The sequence below is a fragment of the Chiloscyllium punctatum genome, chromosome 34, assembly GCF_047496795.1.
Source record: "Chiloscyllium punctatum isolate Juve2018m chromosome 34, sChiPun1.3, whole genome shotgun sequence".
In the NCBI taxonomy this organism is placed as follows: domain Eukaryota; kingdom Metazoa; phylum Chordata; class Chondrichthyes; order Orectolobiformes; family Hemiscylliidae; genus Chiloscyllium; species Chiloscyllium punctatum.
Window position 1 is genome coordinate 72394989 of NC_092772.1, and position 17722 is coordinate 72412710.

The window sequence follows — 17722 nt, forward strand, 5'->3', positions numbered from 1 at the left end:
TGGTCACTTTCTCAAAGAACTCAATACGGTTTGTGAGGCACGACATAACCTGCACAAAACCGTGCTGACTCTCCATTATCAAATTATTATTTTCTAGATGATTGTAAATCCGATCTGTTATAACCTTTTCCAACACTTTACCAATAACTGAAGTAAGGCTCACTGGTTTATAATTATCAGGGTTGTCTCTACTCCCCTGCTTGAACAGGGGAACCACATTTGCTATCCTCCAGTCTTCTAGCACTATTCCTGTAGACAATGACGATTTATAGATCAATGCCAAAGGCCCAGCAACATCCTCCCTTGCTTCCCAGAGGATCCCAGGCTAAATCCCATCCAGCCCAGTGGACTTATCTATTTTCACACTCTGCAGGATTTCTAATACCTCTTCATTGTGAACCTCAATCCCACCGAGTCTAGTAGCCTGTATCTCAGTCTTCTCCTCGATAACATTGTCGATTTCTAGAGTGAATACTGTCGAAAAATATTCATTTAGTGCTTTCTCTATCTCCTCCGACTCTTCACACAACTTCCCATTAATATCCTTGATTGCCCCTAATTTTACTCTTGTTATTCTTTTATTCCTTAAATACCTATAGAAAGCTTTATGGTTTACCCTGATCCTATCGGCCAACAACTTCTTATGTCTCCTCCTGACTCTTCTGAGCTCTCTCTTTCGGTCTTTCCTGGCTACCTTGTAACCCTCAAGTGCCCGAACTGAACATTCACATCTCATCCGACCGTAAGCCTCCCTCTTCCTCTTGACCAGAGATTCCACTTCCTTCGTAAACCACGGCTCCTGCGCTCTACAGCTTCCTCCCTGCCTGACAGGAACATATTTATCTAGGACTCTCAGGAGCGTTTCCTTGAATAAGCTCCACATTTCTAATGTGCCCATTCCCTGCAGGTTCCTTCCCCATCGTATACTTCCTAAATCTTGCCTAATCGCATCGTAACTGCCGTTCCCTCAGCTGTAAATTTCGTGGAAGTTGTGTGTGTGTGCATTTCCATGTATAACTGTTTGATGACAGGAGACAGGGTGGTCGAGGAGATTTGAGTGAGTGAGTGTGTGTTTCCATGTATATGTGCTTACTGGCACGAGACAGTTTGATGTGTGTGTTTTTTGTGTATATCTGTCCAATGACAGGAGGCAGGGTGTTCATGGAGTTTTGTATGTGCTTGTGTGTGCGTGTGTGTGTATGTTTGTGAGTTTCTGCATACATCTTTTTCATGGCAGGAAACAGGGTGGTGGTTGAGGGATGTGTGTGTGTTTGTGTGTATATCTGCTTAAAGGCAGGAGACAGGGTGGTGGTGGAGGGTTGTGCATTGGGTTCAGTGTCTACCTGTTTAATGTCAGGAGGCAGGATGGTCATATTGGGTTGAGTGCATGTGTGTCAATGTGTATATATATTTAAGGGCTAGAGACAGGGTGGGAGTGGATTGTGCTGTGTGTGTGTTTCTGTGTATAACTGTTTAATGGCAGGTGGCATGTTGGTGTGGAGGGTTGTGTGTGTGCTTCTGCGTATATATGCTAAATGGCAGGTGACATGATTGTGTGTGAGTGTTTCTCTGTATACCTGCTCAATGGCAGGAGACAGGATTGTCATGGAGGGTTGTGTGTGTTTCTGCGTATCTCTATTCAATGTCAGGAGACAGTGCTGTTGAAGGGTAGAGTGTCTGTGTTTCTGTGTCTGCGTGCTTAGTGGCAGGTGACAGGGTGGTGGAGGATTGTGTATGTTTCTGTGTATACCTGTTTAAAGTCAGTAGACAGGGTGTTCGTGGAAGGTTGTATGTGTGTTTCTGTGTATATCTGTTTAATTGCAGGAGACGTGGTTGTGCTTGAGGGTTGTGCGTGCGTTTCTGTGTATATCTGCTTAATGGCAGGCAACAAGATGTTGGTCGGGGGTTTTGTGTGTGTTTGTGTGTGGGTGTTGCTGTGTGTATTTGTTTAATGGCATAAAACAATGTGGTGGTTAACAGTTGTGTGTTTGTGCATTTATACGTATATCTGTTTAATCGCAGGGGACAGGTTTGTGGTGGAGGGTTGTGTGTGTGTGTTTCTGTGCATGTCTGTTTAATGGCAGGAGACAGGATGATGGTGTCGAGATTAGTTTGTGTTTCTGTTTATATCGGTTTAATCGCCAGAGAGAGTGTGATGCTGGAGGGTTGTGTCTGTGTGTGTTTATGTGTACGTCTGATTAACGGCAGCAAACGGGGTGGTGGTGGAGGGTTCTGTATATGTGTGTGTCTCTGTGTATATCTGTTTCAGGGCAGGAGACATGATGGTGGTCGAGGGTTGTGTGTGTGTACTTTTATATATATCTGCTAAATGGCAGCAGAACAGGGTGGTGGTGGACGGACGTGTGTGTGTTTGTGTGTATATCTGTTAAATGTCAGCAGACAGGGTGGCGGTCGAGGATTGTGTGTGTGTGTGTGTTTTTCTATGTATATCTGTTTAGTGGCAGGAGAAATGGTTGTGGTTCAATTGTAGAGTGCGTGTTTGAATGTATATCCACTTAGTGGCAGAAAATAAGGTTGTGGTGGAGGACTGTGTGTGTGTTTCTGCATGTATCTATTTAATGGCTGCTGACAGGGAGGTAGTGGGGGGTTTGTGTGTTTCTATATATATATTAAATTGCAGGAGACAGGCTGGCAATGGAGGGTTGTGTCTGTGCTTCTGTGTATATCTGTTTTAGGGCAGGAGACAGGGTGATGGTTGAGGGTTGTGTGTGTGTGTATTTCTGTGTATATCTGCTCAATGGCACGAGAACAGTGTGGTGGTGGAGGGTTGTGTGTGTGTGTGTGTGTGTGTGTGTGTTTCTGTGTATATCAGTTTAATGCCAGGAGACAGAGTGTTGGTGTAGGGTTGTCTGTGCGTTTTTTTTGTGCCAGTCTCTTTAATGGTAGTTGATAAGGTGGTGGTGCAGGGTTGTGTGCGTTTTTCTGTATATATCTGCTTAATGACAGGAGACAGACTGGTGTTCGTGGAGGGTTGTGTGCATGTGTGTTTCTGTGTATATCTGTTTAATGGCAGGAGACAGGGTGGTGCTGAAGATATGCGTGTATGTTTCTGTGTACAACTGTTTATTTGCAGGAGACAGTGTGTTGGAGGAGGATGGTGTGTGTGTGTTTCTGTGTATATATGTTTAATTTCAGGAGACAGTGTGTTGGAGGAGGATGGTATGTGTGTGTGTTTCTGTGTATATATGCTTAATTTCAGGAGACAGTGTGTTGGAGGAGGATGGTATGTGTGTGTGTTTCTGTGTATATATGTTTAATTTCAGGAGACAGTGTGTTGGAGGAGGATGGTATGTGTGTGTATCTGTGTATATATGTTTAATTTCAGGAGACAGTGTGTTGGAGGAGGATGGTATGTGTGTGCGTTTCTGTGTATATATGTTTAAGGACTGGTGACAGGGTGGAGGAGGAGGGTTGTGTATGTATTTCTGTATATCTCTGCTTAATAATAGGAGAACAAGGTGGTGATGGAGGATTGTGTGTGTGTTTCTGTGTATATTTATTTAAGGGCAGGAGACAGGGTGGTGATGGAGGATTGTGTGTGTGTTTCTGTGTATATTTATTTAAGGGCAGGAGACAGGGTGGTGATGGAGGATTGTGTGTGTGTGTGTTTCTGTGCATATCTGATTAATGGCAGGGAACAGGGTGGTGATGGAGGCTTGTGTGTGTGTTTCTGTCTTTCTCTGTTTAATGGCAGGAGACAGGGTGGTCGTGGAGGGTTGTGCATGTGTGTGTTTCTGTGTATATCTATTTAATTGCTGAGGACAGGGTGGTGGTGGAGAGATGTGTCTGTGTTTCAGTGCATATCTGTTTAATGACAGGAGACAAGGTGGTGGTAGGGCGATGTATGGGTCTGTGTTTCTGTGTATATCTGTTTAATGGCAAGAGACAGGGTGGTGGTGGAGGGAGTATGTGCGTGTTTCTGTGTCTGTCTGTTTAATTGCAGGAGACAGGGTGGTGGTAGAAGGTGGTGTATGCGTGTTTCTCTGTATATCTGAAAAATCGTAGGAGACAGGGTGGTGATGGAAGTTTGTGTGTGTTTGTGTTCCTGTGTATATCTGTTTAATGAAAGGAGACAGGGTGGTGGTGGAGGGTTGCTGTATGTTTCAGTAAATTTCTGTTTAATAGCAGCAGACAGCGTGGTGGTGGAGGATGGTGAGTGTGTGTTTCTGTGTATAACTGTTTAATAGCCGGAGACAGGGTGGTGTTGGAGTTTTGTGTGTGTATTTCTGTACATATCTGTTTAATTACAGTAGACAGGTGGAGGGTTGCGTGTGTGTTTCTGTGTATACCTGCTCAATGACAGGAGACAAATTGGGTGTCAAGGATTGTGTGTGCGTGTGTGTGCTCCTGTGTACATCTGTTTAATGGCAGAAAACAATGTGGTGGTGAAGGGGTTTGTGTGTGTTTCTCTGTATATCTGTTTAATTGCAGGAGACAGCGTGGTGGTGAAGGGTTGTGTGCGCGTGTTTCTGTGTATGTCTATTTAATGGCAAGAGACAGGGGGATGGTGTCGAGATGTGTGTGTTTCTTTTTATACCTGTTTAATTGCCGGTGAGTGTGTGATGGTAGACCATTGTGTGTGTGAGTGTGTGTGCGTGTGTTTCTGTGTAGATCTGTGTAATGGCAGGAGACAGTGTGGTCCTGAATGATTGTGTGTGTGTGTTTCTGTGTATATCTGCTTGTTGTTCGGAGGCAAAGTGTTGGTGCAGGGTTGTGTGTGTATGTGCTTCTGTGTATATCCGCTTGATAGCATGAGACAACGTGGCGGTGGAGGCTTGTGTTTTGTGTTTTAGTGTATATCTGATTAGTGGCAAGAAACAGGGTTTTGGTGGAGAGTTGTGTGTGTTTCTGTGTATATCTACTTAATGGAAGGAGACAGCGTGATGATGGAGGGTTGTGTGTGTTTCTGCATATATTTGCTTAATGGCAGGAGACAGGGTAGTGGTGGAAGGTTGTGTGCTGGTGTTTCTGTCAATAACAGTTTAATAACAGGAGACAGGTATTGGTGCAGGTTGGTGTGCATGTTTATCTGCATTTTACGTGAACCGTACAATTTGCTGCAGACACATTCACACATGGAAACGAGCCACATTGATAACAACTGAGTTGGAAACGTTTTGGAACTGAGTTGGAAGAGTGTCTTTTTTTAACGTTTTCAAGATGTCAATTACGCTGAACAGCAACGCGCTATTGGAAACAGAAAGGTGAACGGTACAATGGCTTCAACTTTCAGTGCTGAATGCCACTGAGCCGCAGGAGGAGCGACTGCGGCTTGTTTCTGTCGTGTAGCGGTCATCACGTTCGGCTTAAGTGCAAAACGTCCCCAGTTCGAAAGTGGGCAGAAACTGCTTTGTTCCACAACTGCAGCCTTTGACGTAGACAAGAGCCGAGCTTTCTTGCTTGCTTTCCCTTCTGCAAACCTGCCTTCGAATTTGCTTGAAGAAATCTGCTCTCGAAGTGCACTGCAGTACAATTCCATTTAAATACTGTGCAAAGAATTGCAAATGATCATATGCCTTCTGTTTGAGAGTGTAGTTACCCCCTTCTGATCCTTCCACGAAAAGCATTACCGCATTTGCATTCCTTGCGCAGGCGCCCCGGTTCAAAGAGAGGGAAGAAGCTGATGCGCTGGTGTCACAGTGCACCACGGATTCCTGAACTAATCTGTCTGTTAAATGTATCCCAAAGTCGTCTCTGAAAGAGCTCATTTGGAAGGTGTCTGTCGTTATTCAACGTGCGAGAATTGGTACCAGATTCCTGAATCATGTTTTGGAGCAGTTCGCACGTTAGTGGCTCATTCAATCAGCAATTGCAATGAAAGAAATTACACTCTCAGAGGAACCTCTTGACCTGTGCTTTCATAGCGTCGCTAGTATTAAGGTGCGCCCCGAGATCTAAACCACGTTGGAACTGAAACGGAGGAATCGACAGAGAGTCTACAGAATGACATTGCATCCATTTGGTTTTCTTTAAATCACTGAGGAGCAGGAAAATGTAAACGGGGAGGGCGACTGGGGAAGTCAGGCAGTCGCAGCTCTGGAGAAAATCCTTCTTTGTGACTCACTCAGCAACCAGACACGTGAAGGTGACTCAGGCGTGAGAGCTCTTCACATCGTGAACAAAAAGCAATCAAGGGCCCTTACCACCTCTTCCGGAGTCGAGGTGGGGTGAGGTAATTACCTTTTGACTTCTGTTACTATTTTCAGAAACTGCCTTTCAGATTGAGGTGAACAGAAACTGCATTTCTAAAAAGCACCATGGAATTTGTTAAACTTTATTGAGTCGCTTCTCGTCGATTCCCACACAGGTTTCCAACTCAGTTGCTATTCATGAGGCTCATGTCCAGGTGTGAACATCTCTGCAGTGAATTGCACGGTGAAGGCAAAAGGCAAGGAAAGTGGCATCTCGAACCGGCCCCGAGGTCAGACCTTCCTCACAATGTAATCTGTCGTTCTCGGATTGGAATGCGACCTCCGGTTTTAGGGTGGAACTTTCTTTGGGAACCATATTCTGCAAAACAGACAGAGTGACTGAAACTATGCTGCACGGTATGATTTGGGACACGGCCTGCTCAGCTTTGGGCATTTTCCCTGTAGTCCGGTGTGTTTCATGTTCCGTGCAAACGTGAAAGTTGTCCTGTTTAGAGCAATGGGTGAAATCATTTAGCAAAGCAAGAATCCGAATTGCAGTAATGTCAAGCAGCTGATGGTAATTTGACCCAATCATAACCGATCATATATTCTCACGCAACCACAGATACATTTGTAGCTGAATCCAGTCTGAGAAGATAGACTCAGCTTACCATTGATTTTTGTCTGATTGATGGGCTGTCTTTATCTGCTGAGAAATTGATATTGTAGACGGGCACATCCGAGCAGCTGTGCGAGTCGGAGAGGGATCAGAGAACCCTTTTCACGTGAGTTTGCATCTGTTGTTATGCAGGAGCACAATTGGAATTGCAAGAAAATGACGAGCAGTGCGTGTTGGTAGTGTGGCCGAGCGCTCTCTATCGCTGGATTAAGGCTGCAGTCTCGGCCGAGGCGTGGGTTCAAATCCCACCACTGCCGTTTCCTCTGAACATCTCCAGCGGCGCAGCTTGATTATATGCTGTTTCGATTCCTGCTGCATTTCTGTTTAAAACAGAAGAAAAATGGATTTGCTTCCCGGGGAATTGACTGCGGTGTGTGAAAGCGCCGAATTTTCCAAAGTGTCTGTGCTGTCGTGATCGTGTTCACCTCCCGCGCGGAAAATCGCCAGCAGCTCTACTGTTGCTTTCAGTTACAGGCAAGTTGAGCTTTTACTGGAACCGAATGGAGACTGTTATTTCATCGTTGTTGCGAAACAGAGTCCTACGGTGACTCGACTCGCCGTCATTCGGTTTTCTGGCCAATGTGAAAATCGTTCCAATGTATTTCGATGTCATATGTTATTGAATTTCTCCCACTTTCTTCATTTCCGTCCTGGAGTCATCGGAAGGGAAAGGTAATCTAATCGAGACTGCGATTGGTGAAATTCACTTTTTATGGCCCATTATTATGTTCTTTCTTTGTCTCTTTGCAGCATTGTCTGGGAAGTGGTGGTGCACTCAGGCTCCAGTATGTTAGAAAGAGTAGTTTGGAATTGCCCTGTTGTTAGTTGTGTGATTACTTTATGGCTCATGCCCCCGGACTGTCTCACATTTAGCATTCATGCTCGCTGTGTCTGAAAATGCATTTGGTTTTCCAGTTTTGTTTGTGTTCCGTGTTAAATGCTTTCTGTTTTGCGATTCGCTCAATACATTACGAATTAACAGGGTTTCTGAGGAAACTTCCAGCTGCAAAAATCTTCAACTGAGAATCTGGTAAACTTTCACGGAGTATGGTCAGTCGGAGCAAAAGTAAGGATGTCGTTCGTTTCTGCAGTGTTTCACAATACTACCTTTCCCGTGAGCAGTCGAACAGACTGAATGATTTTGCCACAGACTGCGACGGTAAGGTCCGCAAAAACGTAATTCTTTAAAGCAGGTGTGAGCAACACAACGTTATGGGGTACACCGCATGGAAACAGATACTTCGGTGTATCTCGTCCATGCTCACCACATAGCCAAATTTAAACAAGTCCCCATTCAACAACGAGCTCATGGAAACAGAAAGGTGAAAGGTAGAATGGCTTCAACTTTCAGTGCTGGATGCCACTGAGCCCCAGCAGAGACGGCTGAGGCTTGTTTCTGTAGTGTAGTGGTTATCACGTTCGCCTTACACGTGAAAAGTCCCCAGTTCGAAACTGGGCAGAAGCTGCTTTGTTCTTCAACTGCAGCCTTTTACATGGACAAGAACGGAGCTTACTTGCTTGCTTTCCCATCTGCAAACCTGCCTTCGAGTTTGCTTAAACAAATCTGCTCTCGAAGTGAAATGCAATGCAGTTCCATTTACTAACAGTGCAAAGCCTTGTAAAGTTTTTCTCCAACCTGGTTCTGATCAAATGCCATTCTGTTTGAGAGTGTAGTTACCCCCTTCTGATCCTTCCACGAAAAGCAGTACCGCATTTGCATTCCTTGCGCAGGCGGCTCGGTTCAAAGGCAGGGAAGAAGCCGATGCGCTGGTGTCACAGCGCACCACGGATTCCTGAACTAATCTGTCTGTCAAATGTATCCCAAAGTCGTCGCTGAAAGACCTCATTTGGAAGGTGTCTGTCGTTATTCAACGTGCGAGAATTGGCACCAGAGGTCCTGAATCATGTTTTGCCGCAGTTCGCACGTTAGTGGCTCATTCAATCAGCAACAGCAATGAAAGAAATTACACTCTCAGAGGAACCTCTGGACCTGTGCTTTCATAGCGTCACTAGTATTAAGGTGCGCCCCGAGATCTAGGGTGGAACATTCTTTGGGAACCTTATTCTGCAAAACAGACACAGTGACTGAAACTATGCTGCCCGGTTTGATTTGGGACACGGCCTGCTCAGCTTTGTGCATTTTCCCTGTAGTCCGGTGTGTTTCATGTTCCGTGTAAACGTGAAAGTTGTCCTGTTTCGAGCAATCGGTGAAATCATTTAGCAAAGCAAGAATCCGAATTGCAGTAATGTCAAGCAGCTGATGGTAATTTGACCCAATCATAACCGATATATTCTCACGCAACCACAGATACATTTGTAGCTGAGTCCAGTCTGAGAAGATAGACTCAGTTTACCATTGATTTTTGTCTGGATTGATGGGCTCTCATTATCTGCTGAGAAATTGATATTGTAGACGGGCACATCCGAGCAACTGTGCGAGTCGGAGAGGGATCATTGAACCCTTTTCACGTGACTTTGCATCTGTTGCTATGCAGGAGCACAATTGGAAGTGCAAGAAAATACAGAGTCGTGCGTGTTGGTAGTGTGGCCGAGTGGTCTAAAGCGCTGCATTAAGGCCGCAATCTCGTCTGAGGCGTGGGTTCGAATCCCACCGCTGCCTTTTCTTCGGCACAGCTTGTTAAAATGCTGTTTCGATCCCTGCTGCATTTCTGTTGAAAACAGAAGTCTCTGAAAGACCTCATTTGGAAGGTGTCTGTCATTATTCAACGTGCGAGAATTGGCACCAGAGATCCTGAATCATGTTTTGGAGCAGTTCGCACGTTGGTGGCTCATTCAATCAGCAACAGCAATGAAAGAAATTACACTCTCAGAGGGACCTTTGGACTTTCACCAGAGCTGCAACTTCCTCACTTCCCCACTCGCCCTCGCCGTTTACATTTTCCTGCTCGTCAGTGATTTAAAGAAATCCAAATGGATGCGATGTCATTCTGTAGCCTCTTTGTAGATTCCTCCGTTTCAGTTCCAACATGGCTTATATCTCGGGCTGTACAGTAATACTAGCGATGCCACGAAAGCACCCCTGTTCCCTCAATGCTATAACAGGCCATTTGTTTGAATAAAATTATCCTCCAAAGAGTAACCCACCCAAACACTTTTTCCGATCATATTTCTTCACATTTACAGCTGACTAATACACATATCCCTGAACACAATGTGCGATTTAGCATGGCCAGCTCACCTAACCTGCACATGTTTGGATTGTGGGAGGACACGACAGCAAAGTCGCATCGACTTGGGGAGAACGTGCAAAGTCCCCACAGTCACCCGAGGAGAGAATCAAAACAATGTCCCTGGCGCTGTGAGGCAGCATTGCTAACCACTGAGGTACCATGTAATCTTATGCAATCAGTAAAATCAGTGAAAGATATGAAAAAAACAAGTTTCAAATGAACACTCTCCGGCATTGTCAACGCATGTCAATCTTGCATTCAATACGAATAGGTGTATGGAAAACAATAAAAAACAAAATCCCGGCAATTCATGAATAAACAATAATTAAAAGTTTAATTTGATCAAAGGTCATAACAATGTTTCGATGAATTGCAATTTTTAATGACACATGTAGGTAATTAGCTAACTAATGAATAATTGGAAGTGGCATATATTTACTTAATGAAGAAAGCGACTTGTTTTCCCTTTGTTACACAGCAGCATAATAATGTGTGTGTGTGTGTTCGAAATGTTTCAATCAAGCTCTTTCTCACAAAATAACTGATGACTTACGATCACTTAGCCTTGTCACCTTTAAAACCACAACATTGTCAAATATTTTCCAGGAATTTACAACCAGAAGAACTAGTTAACTTCTTTTCATAGGAACCCAAAGAGAATAAGTAGTGGACACTGTGAATTCGTTGAGTCAATGCAAGAATTCAACTGAAGACAACATCACTTCTTTCCAAAATGTTCAAAATTTTAAAAAATCAGAATTTATTGCCATTGTTGAATGAAAGAATAGAGATGCTAATTCATTTTCATTTGATTTTGTTGCATGAAATATCCGTAAGCCGTATTATGATTACAAGCACAATAAATGTGAGCATTGAAGTCAAATATAATTAATTGAATTCAACGATGTTTCAACAGGCAAAATAAAAATTGATATTTACAATGATTGAGAGATTGTGCACTGCAATATCTTTGCAGTGGTTCATGTACTGTGCCGTAAATCCAAATTTGTGCAACCTACTAGATTGAATAATTATTATTTTTATTCTAAATCAGCAACAATTTAATTTTCAAAGTCTGTCAATGCATTAAAGAATAATGAATAATCTCTTTTTGCAAGTGATTGAGCAATGTCTGGAAATGAACTGGAATTATTTCAGTTAAAAGTAATTACATTTCCCTGAATTTTAAGGCTGAGATTACAGTGATCATTTAAATGAGCAAACATCAGATATTTGCAATGACGTTAGATGGGAAGTCATTGGTTTCTTTGTGGGGTAGGTGACCTGAAAAATAAAGGCATTTTCATACTGTACTATTCGTACTCAGAAATAATGGATTAAATCTAAATGTGAATCTCATTATACTTGTTCAAAAGACTTATTTATAAATAATTGTGCCATTACTGTAATGGCAATGACTTGATAATGAATGCTGTATTTTGAAGAATTAAAATGATACAATATTTCAAAAGCACTTTGCTGTGATGTTGATTTGATATTTATTAAGATCAGTAAACCGAGGCATAAAACATAGTACCTAGCTTTAGGGATTGAAGAAAAATGAGCCATTCTGTGATTATTGAGCAAAATTCTTCTTTTTTAAGTAAAAAATGTACGTAATACAAGAATTGTGAATTTCCATACACCGGATTCCTTGTAGAGATATGATACATCAATTTATATGATCAATATTATGATCAATGTTGAAAGATTTGTGTCAGAATTTGGAAGAGAATTCGTAAGTCATGAAAGTGAGCTTGAAACTGAACAATGTAGTCAATGACATGTGGCGTATATGCGATTTTAATAATATTGTCATTTTTGGACAATGATGAATAATGTTGGAATAGAAATGCCAAAAATATCAACATGGCCAAAGCAATTCTTTTCTTACAATGAAATGAAAACAATAATCATTTTGTAGCAGGCATGATTTGAAATAGCAGTTTTTTAAATATGACATATACAGTGAAGACTAACCCTTTTTCAAAAATGTAGGAACTTCACGAATTTAAAATGCAGTATTTGTTCAAATTGTAATACAATGGTTATAATTTGAATTGTCTCTTGTAAACACACAACAAAAAAGGAGCTTAAAGATTGTTAGATTGACAAAAATTTGCTTCCCAACGTTATTGTAGTATCCTCAATATCTGTGATAAAGTAGAATTATTGGTTTAAACAATATAAATCAACATGAACGACTGAACTGAAATATAACACATCAATTGCATTAACTGCATAGAATAGTAAATAAATGCTTACTGCTGTCATTTGTCCCAGGAACAATAAGACACTTACTCAGGTTATTCCACTGAATAGTAATCAGCTGATGATGAATATCTTTGTGTCGCTTTATGTGCACTGTTTTGTGTGAACATTGATTTCAATAAATTTAGATATTTACATGAATTAGGAACAGGCTGATAACTGGGTGTGAAAGATCTTATTTAAGATTAGACAATTTTTAGTATTCTCTAGGTTTGCTGAACAAAACACAGTTAAGTCATCATACAATAAACTGGATTAGAGAGAAATATGCAAAATTCAATTTCAAATGGATGCACTCGGATATTTTCACAACATTTCAATCTTACATTCAATATAAATAGATGAGTGGAAAACTAAAAACAAATTTAAGACAACTCATAAACAGATCAATAACTAAAAATTGATATATAGTAGGAAGTCGCATTTGTTTATTTAACTGAACAACTTGATTTTTTTCTCGTATTTACACCTTTGAAGCATCAAGTTCTATGTGCAGTCTGAACTCAGCTCTTCAGAACAAAAGAAAATCAAGGAATATCTGTACTTTGCATATTTCATCTTTGTGAGTGCAACATTATCAAATATTTTGCAAAGAATATTGATTGAGTGGAATTAGATACATTCTGTTATTCGTGGACTGAAGAAAATATATAGCAGATATTGTGATTATTGGAATGAACAACAAATGAAAACATATCTAATGTTGAATTGAAAGGCAATTCATTCGATTCTTAGATATTTTCTTATCAACATTCAGAGCTGCTCTGGCACAGCTCTGTGCAAGGTGGGAATTGAAATTGTACCCTCTGGTCTGGTAACAGAGACACGACCAGATGTGCACAAGATTCCTTCATAACATTCCCAACCAGGCTGGGCAGGGCTGAAAACTAATCAGATGTTTATTGTAATAATTGGATTGGAATTAAATGGTTGGATACTGTGTGTAATCTACTTAAAATTCAGTAGCAATTTACAATAATGATGGGAGTTAACAAATGTCTTAATTAAACATGATTTTTATGATCACTTGGGGAATGACAGCTTGACAGGATGGTGTGATTAGTGTGCATTATATATAAAAAATTAATTTAATTATTCTATATGGTCAGAAGTTTCTCATTTTCTGAAATGCAGATTAAAATGTTTTTGATAGACATGTAAATTGGAACAAAATGATGAATTGGTTCGTCAATGTGCCTATTCAGCTGAAGACAACTTTCATTCTTTCTGAAAATGTACGATTTCTAAGAAGTCACTATTTCCTGTGATTGTTTAATGAAATAAGATAGATGCCAACCTTTTTTTGTATGCTTCAAAAAATTCATGGGGATTTGAATGATTTTGCACATGAAACATATTCAATTGTAATTGTGATTAAAAACACAATAAATGTTAACATTAAAGTGATTTCCAATCAAATCAATTCAAAAGTGTTTCCAAGTTTAAACTGAAAAGCAATATTCAGAATGATTGAGTGATTGTACATTGCAACGTCCTTGCATTAGTTATTGTATGGAAACATAGTTCCACATGTCCACCCCTTACCGAATTGAACAATTATTAGGTATTGGCAACAAATCGATTTGAAAACTTTTATTAATGAATTTAAGAATAATGAGTTATCTCCTCTTCCTATTCCACTGAGTAATGTTCAGAAACGAAGAGAAAAATTGCAGTGTAAAATAACTGGTATTCTCTGAATTCCAATGGCTGAGAAGACTGTGATCTTTCAACTGAGCAAAAGACATATATTTACAAATGATGTTGCAATGGCAATTATTGGTCTTTTGTGGGTATATTGGCCTGATCAAACAGGTTTTAATATTGTAGCACTCACACTAAGAAATATGGAAGGTATTAAAAGCACATTGTTTTTGTTATAAAGCCGAAGTTAAAGTATTGCATAATTATTGTAATTGATCATTGTTTCTAAAATCCTGATAAATAAATTGACTTAATATTTTGAATGCACTTTGCTCTGATGTCGATTGTATATTCATTAAGATTAATAAACTGAAAATTAAAATTTAAAACTTGGCTTTAATAATTTAAAAATCTCAGCAACAATTGACATCGTTCAACTTTTTTTTGGTCGGTTCATGTCTATTTTATTAATGTAACTTTTATCATGATACATGTTTAGATAAATGTCAGCACTAGGAAGAAAATAATGAGGATGGGAAAGTGAGTATTATCGTGAACTAAACATCGAGTTCATGTCATTTGGTACAGGAAGTCATTTTGTCGCAAAAAACTAATAATTCTGTGATTATTGATCATTGACAACTACTGTTGGAAGAAAATAAAACTATCTCAAAATGAAACCAAAAAATGAATATCATTTTGGAGGTCACATGATTTGAAAAGCGGACATTGTCACTTAATGTGACGTTTGAGCTGAAGAATCGTTCTTCCCCCCTCCCCCCGCCACCCCCATGTGTAGTCCTTTCAATAATTTAAAATTTAGCTTAAGTTGAACTAAATAACAAATGGATATTCCTCCATTATTTTCTTGCACACAAAAAATAAAAAAAACAGGAAAATGATATCGCTCTGCAAGGAATAGTTTCACAGATAATAAGTGTTTATATTGAATTAAAATGTCACCAAAGCTGGAGGAGTGATTTCCCCTGACAAGGAATGAAGACTGAGGAGATAGGCCGAACTCAGGCAAGTGGAAGATGTTTACTCATGCTGCAATCAGTTAATGCAGGGATCATCCCCCGAGACAAATCTAGGAAGGGAGATCCATGACACACTGTAACGTGTACAGTAAAAAACAGTATTTTTACACACCTTCTGTATTACAATGTCCACATGCAATGTAGTTACAGTCCTTCCCTCATTATACAGACACCCGATCCTGTAGAACAACTAATCTTGGATGAACATCGCTATGGATAGCCCGAGCTTCCTATTGCTTCATGGTGTTTTACAGGTGGTATAATCTCCAGGCCTTGGGATCTCTCTGTGCATTTTATTTCCTCAGATTACAAAATTAATTGTTGCAGTCCTTTGGGTCTCTCACTCTGCCTTATTTACGATTCTCAAGAATATGTAATTAGAAACTTTTTAAATGTTCTGAGCAACGTTAGTGGGCAGCATGGTGGCACAGTAGTTAGCACTGCTGCATCACAACGCCAGAGACCCGGGTTCAATATCCTGCCTCAGGCGACTGACTGTGTGGAGTTTGCACATTCTCCCCGTGTCTGCGTGGGTCTCCTCCAGGTGCTCCGGTTTCCTCCCACAATCCAAAGATGTGCAGGCCAGGTGAATTGGCCATACTAAATTGCCCATAGTGTTACCTAAGGGGTAGATGCAGGAGTATGGGTGGGTTGTGCTTCAGCGGGGCGGTGTGGGCTTGTTGGGCCGAAGGGCCTGTTTCCACACTGAAAGTTATCTATCTATTCTCCAAAAAAAATAGTAACTATTTCTGGCAATCAAATCCTGTCTGTTTCCCTGATAGCCGCTGTGGAAGTTAGCTGGGCTCTATCCTGCAGCTGGTGTTTATTCATTCACTGGGAAAATTATTCTTTCATTAATGAAAGTCAGGATTGGTCATTTTACTGTATGCTGGCATTCTCTTATCACTATCTGGTGTATGACTGTCTGGAATGGCATACTTATGGACTTGGAGTAGGATTGTACTAAATGTTCTTTTTTAACTTACGACTGAAACAGATTGTTCGTCTCATTTATCTCCCCTCCACCATTTTGTGTTTTAATTCCAAGGCAGGCTGCTCGGGGCTTCCCTACAGCAGCAAATCTACAAGGATTTCAGCACTAAAATAAAAATTAGCATTCGCTACCATTAGGAAACAGTACCATGCAATATGCCTACGTCACTGAGACTTAATTCCACACTTAAAGCCGACTATACTGGATTTGATCAATGATTACATATTAGATATAAGTAACATTTAGTGTTAAAACTAGTCACGGTAAACTTAAAATAATTATAAATGTCATATTACAATCCGTCACATGTAGAATTGAACATTAATTATTGGAGTCTAAAACAATCAGACGTATCTTCATTTGTAAGGCGAATATGAATCCAATGATTTCTGTGAACATTCAAATGAGAAGGTATCAGATATTTCCTGTCAGTGTTGGATGAGGAATCATTGCTTGGTTTGTGGTTGTGTTGACCTGGAATAAAAGATAATTTTTTCTTTGTAAAATTGGCACTACTAAATAATGATTAAATTGAACTGTGAATCTCACGATATTTGTTACAAAACCTAACTTGAATTACTGTGTGATTGTTGGACTAACAATGAATTGGTAATCTATTTTAGAACACTGACACATTAAGTGATTCAATATTTCCAAACGGGTTTGCTGTGATATTAATTACATAATAATTAGTATCAGTGAACTGAGAGTTAGAATGCTGGCATGATGTTTTGGAAAATATTTTCGATATGCAGTGATTATTGATCATTCAACATTCTCAGATAAAACTGCAATCTGTAATTGCTGTCTCAGCTTTTCTTCTGTAGAAATACAATATATAATCCATGCAACTTTTCATGTCATCAATATTCAGACATTTGTGTCGGCATTACAAAGAAAATAAATCGACAAGGAACATGGGTATCATAGCAAAAAACAGTCAACAGCATTTATAGAGAAAATTTTTAAACATTGTCTCTGAGTGAATACATAAAAAGGTTGAATGGGGATCTGTTACAATGTATTGAGCCGCATTTACATTTTTAGCACGATGATTGGGGGAACCTATCAGAAAACTCGCCTATATTTAGGAATTCCTTTATCTCAAAACATGTTACTATCAGCATCCTTTGTCGTAAGTGAAGTCTATTTAATGGTGTGGGAAAGATGTGTGTATATGATAAGAAGGAATCTCTTGCATATATTTGGGATGGTGTGAAAGCGTGATGTTTGTTGTGGTTATTCATCTTGAGAACAATACAATACTGACAAAAGGTTTTGCACTGAACAGTAGTTAGGTGGCCTTGAATACCATCGTGTGGCTTTATGTGCAGTGATTAATTTATTTCAAGAGCTTTTCAATAGCAATCATATTTTCCATGATTTGTAAAATGATTAATAATTTTGTGACAAACATCCACATGTGGTTATGAGCTGGATTTAAAGAATCCAATGTGTTGGTGTGAAAACCCTTCATTATTGACATTTCCAAGCGAGGTGTATAATGCTCAGGCACTGGCTGGAATTCAAGGTGTAAGAAAATCTGATTCACCCTGGAGCTGATTGATTCTAACTGCTGTTTGATTGAAGTTGATTGATATTGTATTTGTCCCGATTTCTCTGCCTGTGGGTGAATTTACAACGTCCAATTTCTGTCCATGGGTCACTTCACATCACTGGAGGTTTAAAATATAATTCTCATATTGTGATAACAACGAATTTTCAATTAAAGTTTGTGTGTTAACAAACAA

General features: G+C 40.2%; 1 long non-coding RNA gene across 1 annotated transcript in view; it reads right to left on the reverse strand.

Annotated features, from left to right (window-relative positions):
- Nucleotides 1-14727: 14727 nt before the first annotated feature.
- Nucleotides 14728-17722, reverse strand: part of LOC140458934 (uncharacterized) — a 69415-nt gene continuing 66420 nt past the window's right edge. The window contains exon 5 of the long non-coding RNA XR_011953787.1: nt 14728-16445. This is a non-coding gene — a long non-coding RNA (uncharacterized lncRNA). The remainder of the gene's footprint in view (nt 16446-17722) is intronic.